Genomic DNA, 9834 nt, shown 5'->3' with positions numbered 1-9834 from the left:
CGCCGCCGCCGACGCCGCAGTCGTACTCTTCGTGGTTGTCTGCATGGGCCAACCACCTTCCGTCGTTCGCCACCTGCTATCAATTACGTAAACACATCGATGAACGTAAACACGCTCGATCAAAACGCGGAGGCTCCAAAAATGCTTTCGTGAAAAATCCCAAAAACCATCGAGACATTCGATCAACATTTGTAAGATGTAAAAACGTTCGATCGAAATCTAAAAACTACAGAGATTGAAATTCGAAAATTGTAAAGATTATTAAAATGTGAATGGAACTCGTTTGATCACGTTGCGATTGACAAGACATTCACACTACTCACAATGTTTGTTCAGAAAAAACTCTGAGCACCGGTGAGTAGCTATGTGGTCAATCGCGATGTGATCAAAGGAGATGCTCCTTTATGCTTGTATCAGATTACGGATTGACGATTACGATTGACAGTTGCCCAATTCTACTTCAATCAATCACGATGTAGCGAGTCGTAATTGGCTGAAATAGAACCGGGCAATCGTCAATCATAATCGTCAACTCGTAGTCTGATACTCCTCTTAGAATGTTTGCTTATTCGAGCTTTCGAAAGCTCGACGAAATCACTCGAGATTTCAAAGTTATGGAGACATTCGATCGAGAGGATGATCGAGAATCACACTATTTGATTAAGAGAAAGTGATGAATTGCAAAACTTTTAGCATCTGACGACAGTTTCGTTCTTGAGGTGCAAAGTTATGTTCGAAGTAGTGATCTTGAATTGACTTTTAAGATTTTCTAGGGGTCAAAGTTCAGGTGGCGCGTTCAATCCTGAAGTGCTTCGTAAATGTGAATATGTTTTGATCAATTTTTGTGTTAAAAATGTAATACGTAATTAATCACGAAGATTTTTTTAAATAAAAATTTTGACAAAACATTTTAATTTTTTATTCATAATCTTTTTCTCTCTCGCGGGTAAACTTGTCGCGTTTTATATTTTTTCCTATAGTGATGAAACTTGATGGATATTGAAATAAAAAACATAGCGGATGAAAAACAACACGCAGCCGGAAAAAGGTATGATGTTATTTTCACCGGCTCCGGAAACCACTTGGAACCCTTTATGAAAATAGCAATGGCTCTCGTGAATAGAAATACAAGATTGGAATTTTTACATACTTTTCAACTCGGTACTCTGTTGAAATAAAACTCCATAAACTGAATAAAAACACTGAATACAGAGCGTCATATTTCTACAAGATGAACAAAATTAAGTTCATAGCATTAACAAATTCTTCTCTCTTTCTCTCTCCCTTTCCCTCTTTTCCCCTCTCCCCCTTTTCTCTCTCTCTCTCTCTCTCTCTCTCTCTCTCTCTCTCTCTCTCTCTCTCTCTCTCTCTCTCTCTCTAAAAATGTGAATTTTATCGGTAAAAACCCAGAGAGAATTCACAATTTTTTCAATGACTAATTTTTTAATTAAAATTAAAATTTAATTAAAATTATATAAAGATTAAAGTTTCGTTGTTCCATTCCTCAAGCGTTTTCAAAAAACCAATTTTTAACATGCGGCTTATAATGTAAAAACTATTAACATTTTCATCTAAAGAAAATTGATTTCTTGTTCAATAAAGACTTTATCATTAATTATATTATTGATCCTGTAAGAGAGGAAGAGATACTTCTTATTATAGATTATTACATGATTTGCGCATCATTTTTCGTCTAGACGCCTTCGGATTCAAGTTAGGCGTGTTCTGAGAGAATTTCACGCGACGGCCATTGTCGTGCGACCATAATTCACGGGATAAGATGGATTTAAGAGAGTTCAGCTTCACGACGTCTCTTACGCCGGAGATGATTTAGCGCGGAAGACCGGATAGTTTTCGTCTACCGCGCCTCTGATCTATCACATTTAGAATATACGAGAATGTACACGTTTGAGCAAAATTTATGTTTCGATTTGAAGAAACACATCCTGCATATATTAATATCGTGTCGTATAGTCACCAGCGCTGTGTTTGACAAATACGGCGTAAAATGAGGATCTTTACGAGCAAGTGTGCCAAAATTTATACGTGCAACAAGAATATTATATCTCCCTCGAATACTATAAACTTCTGTTGTGCTATAAACTTCTTTAACCCTTAATACACGCGATGATTTTCCGGTCCTTTACTACACATGATGGGTCTTTCGTGTCTAAGTTTAATTTTCGTGACTTTTACAAGCATATAAAAATTATTAAGCGATTCTTACATATACTTTAACATTTTTAGAAAGTATTTGTAAGGTTGTGCATTAAAAAAAGAAAAGGAAAGAGATTATTATTTAACCTGTAACTATTATTTAGGTGCATTATCTAGTATTTTAAAGAAAAAAAAATGCGATCCAATATCATGTGTAGGAAAAAATTAATATATTGAAAATTCAAAAGAAATTTTGCATGATATATATAAATACATGTATAGTATGTAATATGTATATTATATATTACGTAAAAAAAAAAAAATATTTAATATGTGAAAAATGTTGTGTAAATATTACAAAAACCTTAAAATATGAAATATACTAAAATTTACAAAATTTTACGCGTTCATATTTCTGACTTGATTTAACATGTGTGAATTAAATTGTATGCAAACTGAGTATAGAAACTGCAAGCCGAGCTCGGAAGTCTCGTTCGCAAGCGTTGCAAATATTTGAACAGCATGAAGTATTGGCAGACTCTTCGTTACGTCACGTACACTTGATGGCATACATTTCGATCGTAATCTATTTTAGTTGAATATTTTGAGCGTGCGATGGAGAATTGATCGTCCGTCAGAAACGTCGCGCAAATTAATACTACCGTAACGCACACACTCACCATAAACAGACGGCCATTGTGGATGTGGCGGCGAACGCTGACACGCCCGGCGGGACGGATGCGGAAGCAGGGATCTGCAAGCAGACAGAACAGAGACGTCCCTCAGAGAGCGTGTCGACAGAAATTTGCATGCGTTCGCGGATGCGTTAATGCTGCACGCGTCCCGCTTGCATATACCGAGTCCATCGATTCACACGGGTGCCACTGTGCCATCGTGTAGCTTTTCGCTCGATACCATTGCACCCCGTTGCACCGCTATGCAAATCAATGGCGCACGTGCGACAGCACGAGCCTCCGGTATAAAAACGAATTCAGCGGAGATCAAACAACTTCGATATCGTGACGCAATTCTGTAATTCCATGTCACAACGATCATAAAGCGAACAATATTTCTCACAACGCCTTTACATATTTATTATTATTATTATGTTGTTATTAATGAATAGAAACGCTTGGCTATCTGTGCAATGGAGGAGAAGTATGAATTTTTTTTAATTTCTTTTTTTTATCACAATGTATTTTGATAATTAATGATCACTTTTCTATATTAATAGAAGAATTAAAGTTTTTATTTCCGTCATATTTTGTATGCTTCTTTTTTTATGTATATTAGGTAGTACATAATGAGTAATTACGAATCGACGAACTGCCGACGACCTTGTTTTTATAGAAATATTTAATCCGTTCAGCATGTTTAATTCGTCCACTCAATTACAGCACCAATAATAAGGATTAATTGCCGTAATTCTCAATAACTCGTTTCGCTCGCTTCTTGTTTCACAGAATATTTAATGAAATCCTTCGGGAAATAATACAAATCTCTCTGTTACATAATTAAGTTGGGTTCAATTGCCTAGAAAATCGTAAATTCAACTACAATTGTGCCTCGTGAATAATGTACTATCGATGCTCAATAATTCACATAGTTCAATTTTATTTCTTTCCCGAGAATTTTTCAATTCTCCAAATATGCTCTATCTAGGAAAAGAAATTAATTGGAAGTGGCGTATATTAATAAAATACACAAGTACAGTTATGTTTAATTCCAGGAGTCGCGTTTCCCTTTGACAGGGACGTTCTCGTCGATTTATTTCTACGGGCGGTCTCGCCGAATACTCGTCCCACGAATTTCGGCGCTGAGAGAACTCGAGAGAGCTTTCTGGGCAGGAATGCTGAAAAAGCAGTACGAGAACGCTGGCCAGTGCACGTTAATTCAGATATATACCATGTCTAAAATTAATATAAATTAGCGCCGCCGTCGGCAGCCGGAATGCCAGCGTCGTTCCTGTAAATTGAGATAAGTCGCGCGTGGTTCGCGACCACCGCGCGCGAGATGTCCCAACCTATTATAAAGCCCATATCAGACTACGAATTGTCGGTTACAGTTCCTGGTTGCCTGGTTCTATCTCAGCCAATCACGATGCAGTGAGCTAATCACGATGTAGTGAGTAAATAGTTAAAATAAAATCAGGCAACCAGAAACTGACAATCCATAGATCAGACTTTTCATTTTCTGATTAACTTGTGGTTAGGCTTAATCTGTTAATATTTTATTCAATAGGATTCATCTATGATGACATCATGAAGCCCATTGGGTGAAACATCAGATTAAGCTTAACCACAAGTGATAACAAAAAATTGGGTCATAGTCTTAGAAAACCAGAGATGCATTTTTGAGTCGATTAGGTTAGTGTCCTTAGAAGACAGAGTCTGGCCATAGCCGTTTATACAACACAAAATGGCTTATATAAATGTAAAATGTACCAATGTGCACGTGTGTAAAATGTATGTGTGTTAATAATGTGCGTGCACACTAACTTGAGCCAATAAAAAAGGATTGAAGCGATGATCTAACTTTGTTTTCTAGGAATTGTAGATTAGGTTAGTCACTGTCATTTTTTCCAATATAAATATACTGACTGTCTACTAAATCACGTGATCACAGTGTCATTTTTTTCCCTTACTATAGTAATCAATCAAACCATATCTTTTAGTTTCTTTAAATAGCCAACTTAATCATCCTTTTATAACAAATCTTTGATTTTCTAGAACTTTAGCACCTCATAGTCTGACACAAGCTTTAAGCGCCTTAATAATAGCTCCGTTGTTCTCGCCACCGCGTTAGCCTGATGAATACATTCGCAACCAACGAATTGTGAGTAAACGCGCGATGTGAACAATGAAGTTAAATTTAAAAAAAATTCATAAGTCAGTTTTTTTAAATATCTTTATAAATCAAAGAACGTTATGTGAAGTCCTTGAAAAACCCGATACTAAAAGAATGATAATAATAAAAACAGATTATAACGTACTGTAAATACAAACATTAAATAATAATTTTGTTATAATAATTACTCCTCTTGAAATTTGCAGCACATTATTTCGCTGGACGCGTATGTCGAATTACACATCTGAGTCGTCGAGGTAAATATTTAACTACACGTCAATCGCTGTCAGCATAAAAAAAAACATAATCTGCGCGTCGCAATTGCATTCCAACGCGACTCGGATTAGTTCGTGTTATACAGAACAATGCTACCCGAATTGTTTCGTTAACCGAGTTTCAACGCAAAGAATTACAGCCCGCTGGCTTTGTAGAGTACATAGCAAACTGATAGAGGCATTTGGTTTCGCTGCAAAAAAAAAGATATGATGGTATGACGGGAATAAAACTCACAAACCTAGTTAAACCGGCAAAGAGGATTAAGCGAGTCTCGCACTAGGAATCGTTTCACCAAAGAGGACCAAAAGGTCAGCTTCTAGAGTTACAAGCGCGAGCCACAAAGTTCACGACTAGTCGCGTTCGATCGGTTTTAATCTGTAACGAACGAGCCAAGAAAACGGCGGCGGCGATTCGTGAAAAAGCGTCCCTAAAGTGTCGTCTAGGGCAAGCACAGGACGAATCCGTTCCAAAGGGTCCCAAAAGGTCGTTTCAGATAGGCAGGAGCATCTGCCGCCTCCGGCTGCTGGAAGAAACGATAAATAGTGTCGGGAAGCTACGAAGCTAGTCTTCTCAATTAACGACGATCGACGTGAATGGGGCACAAAGCGCTCTCCCCGATCGAGACACGATAAATATTTTCTCGACGGAATTGCTGTAAAAGGAAGGTAGAGAGAAGGTTTTTTACACTCCAGTACTTCAAATTAGATGCAAAATTATACATCTGTAAATAAGGAATTTTCGTAAACCCTGCTCAAGTATCTGAGGAAGTATACGAGTTGTAACACAAATTATATGAAATATTCATATCCTATACACATTTTAGCGAAAGTACAGAAATTCTACAAATACACTTCCATTTCTAGAATTATATACCTAAGTTTCAGTGGAAGTTATGTACGAATTGAGATAGATCTATTTTATCATTCTATTTTCTTTCCTCATCACACAGTAGTTACTTCGACAGATGTAATCGAACTTGCAAAACCTCCAGAACATCGACAGATCCAAGATAATCCAAAATGGTTTGAACTCTATTTCGTCTCGGTAATCTCCGAAATAGAATACCACATTCTCGTAAAACCATAGTTTAGAATAAAATCTGTTTAATTTATCAGAGAATAAAGGAAAGAACCAGAATAATGTATCACACACAGTTGGATAGAAATGTTCGACATATTTTTATCATTCCTAAATTATTTATAGCAAAAGAGATCAAATGTTAATTAAACAAATTTTAGGAAAATTTTTAATAATAAAAGATAGAAGAGCGACTTATTTTTTACAGAAGAAAAATATAATTTTACCGTCTGAAAGGTATAATAAAATTTAATATTAATTGATCTCGCCAAAATAATTATTTGCGAATTAAACATTATAAAACATTATTTTGTATATAGAAAGAACAATTTTGTTAAAATATCTAAAAATTTAGCTAGACACAGATTTAAAAATAATTTTGTTAATCCATCGAAATGTTAGAAAAACATAATGAGAACAATATTGAACGAAATTTTGATACTCTATGCAAGCTTAAGCGTCCTACATATTATTGCGATAGTTTAATAAAATTACTAATATTGATAAAATTAATTTCAGATATATAATATATTTAGCTAAATCTTTAGATATTTTAGTAAAACCGTTTTTTCGTAAGTATATTTGTACGTAATATTCATCATATATAGTATCAACCCCCGACGTCGGATTGATTTCACACTGTGGACGGAAGTAAACGAGATAGCAAATGTATCGATGTCTCAGGAGCGAACCGATAATATACAGTGATGTTGCTCGATCGAATCAATGCGGGCTGTCTGTTATGAAAGGGGGACGCGGAATGTCGATTCAGATATTAAATTTCCTTGCGAATGACGTTCCCTGTAGTGCGCGCACGAGACTCGTTCCTATTTCCCACAGGACCCCATCAGGCTCCTGTCAGGATGCATTGCTCACCCCGTTCGCTTTTACGGTGTCCGTTTTTATCCAACCGTGTTACGGGACTCGTAATGGCCGACCTGTCTCAGAATGGCGATGAGTGGTCCAGCTTGGACCACATGTCGTCGAAAAAAAACACTGTGCATTTTTTATAGCGGCCGGAAAAGCAATTTGTTGCACACGTGAAATATATAACAATTCACGTTCGCATAAAAAAATAGCTCTGTCCTAGTTTTGTTAAATTTATAATTTTAAAAAACGCATAGTCACACACAGTTATAGATTCAATTTATTTGATTAAATAATTAAATGATTCGTTAATTCACTGAGACACACTTTAGAAATTTTAGTATTATACTAAAATATATCATTTATTAATAAATATTGATTTCTAGTCATAAAAAAATACTTTGTTACATAAATAAGAGATATATTTAAAGTTCTAAGGTTTCTTTTAGAAAATCATTTTCGTTATCTTTAAAAGAAATTTTGAAAATTGCAAAAAAAAAGACAGAGATAAAAGTTGTCTCTTGAAAATCCCGAAATAGCACCTCATAGTTCAATTCTCATTCAATTAGAGATAAAAGAACTTGAACTCGTATTCGTACTCAATCAGGCGACTAATTTTCTTGCATGTCCACGACGCCTCGGAATTCCAAGAAAATTGGATTTGCTTCCTCTACGAAGCGCAGGAAGTCGGAGAATGACATTCGACTTCAAAGCGTTCTTTCAAAGCGCATATCCTCCGTGCATTTATGAGCTTTTCGATCCTCCCTTTCGGCCATTAGACACGCATCTCGGTTCCGATAAGGAATCATATTTTCCGTTCATGTAGAGTCAGGGGTGACTTCTTCTTGCTACTAAGGATTGAAAGTCTATACGCGGATTGTATTACTGCTGGCTCATGATACTATCGTGTTCAATATAAAAAAAATGTAATTATTAAAAGTCGAATCTCTTGCAAAAGATTAATTTTTTTATAATCTGGAATTATGTGAAAAGAATTGAGAATAAAAATATTTTTGTGTAATCTATAAATATGAGTGTACTGTGTAAGCATTAATAATAATAAGAAAATGCATTTTATTTCAAAATAATTATCACAGTGCTTTTTTTAATAATAAAAATAGGGTTTTTTTTCAAATTTTATGTTAGTGATTTAAATTTGCAAAAATTTTGTCATGTGTTTTAATTATATTCAACAATATCATAAGATTTAACATTTTCTCGTCGCATCGGAAAAGGGAGGAGTTGATATGGCGAATGAATGGCGAGGAAGATGCAAGAAATCATTAAGGGAATCCATCGATAGTAAGGAATGTCGATAATTCCATGCTATGGCTTCCCAACGAGAGGGAGATTCATCCCTCAATCAGACCCCGCCCCAGAGATTTGTCAGATAAGAAGTTGTCTGCAATAAATTTCGCTTTCTCCCAACCACCTATTACTTTGCCGTTTTTCCCTTTTCCTTTACCTTACCACTCGTATCCGTTTCTCGTAATTCTAACTTCGTTCACAACGTCGTACAAGATAGTCTTGAAAAAAAAAACGGATTAAAGGGAATTAATGGGAAGTTGCGCTGAAAACTCTGCTCCTCAACTAAGGATTAAGCTTAAATCCTAACGAACGTTTGAAACTCTTTTTGTTTCTTTCTAGTGTCTTTTCATAATTTTTTTACGAAATAAGAAAAACTTGAAACAAAAAAATTAGGATAGAATATCTTTTCTGTATCATTAATATTTATTTCATAGAAAAAAAAACGGAAGAGTTTAACTATTAATTTGCTTGTGAGGGATTTGGAAGCTTCTTAATCAAAAAGAAATGAAACTATAATTATCAATTGATATAAACGATATTGATATTTGTCATATTTATCAAATAAAATTAAAACAAAATGTCAGTAAAATCGAAGTAAAATTAGCGCTATGGACTTCGATGTACTTTTCTTTTCATTCAGAGAAAAATTTTTCAATCCTCTTTTCAAAGAAAGATGCTTTTTAACTGAAAAAAAAAAACGATAAATTTTTTACATTAAACTAAAGCCAGGTTCTGTCTTTAGAGAATTCACCGCTTGAATTTCTCCAATTTCATAGATTGAATTTCTATAAATCCTTTTCAGTTGTGAAAGAGCATGCACTATATACATTCAAAATCAACATCTTTTGTATCCTTTTGAAATATTGTAAAAGCAGAAGAGACGACACGTGATAACCTTCCTTGCATTTGAGTTGAAAAAGCGGCAAATTTACTCTTAATGCCCGCATAAATTTTTTTAATACAATTATGAACTTCCTAAGGAAGAGTCTAACATTAATAAGTTTCATTCAACAATTGCTACCCGCGCACAAAGTAAGTTTTAAACTCACTTTTTAATGTTGATGAAGTCAATTAACCCTTTACAGAATAAAAGTTCTGAGAGATGGAAAAGACCAGCTGCTTTATATCTATTGCGTGTTTTTTAAAAATGCTGAATTATTACACGGATTTGACTTACAATGATGGGAATAGATACATATCGTTCTCTTTTTTCGAAAGTGACACAATTGAAAGAATTAAGTTTTTCAAAAAAACGATAAAAACTATTTTACAATTTAACAGAAAATTAATTCACTAATGAAA

The sequence above is a fragment of the Mycetomoellerius zeteki genome, unplaced genomic scaffold (assembly GCF_001594055.1).
Source record: "Mycetomoellerius zeteki isolate Tzet28-1 unplaced genomic scaffold, Tzet1.0 scaffold145, whole genome shotgun sequence".
Taxonomy (NCBI): domain Eukaryota; kingdom Metazoa; phylum Arthropoda; class Insecta; order Hymenoptera; family Formicidae; genus Mycetomoellerius; species Mycetomoellerius zeteki.
The sequence above is the reverse complement of the archived record's forward strand: the minus strand, read 5'-3'. Positions refer to the sequence as shown.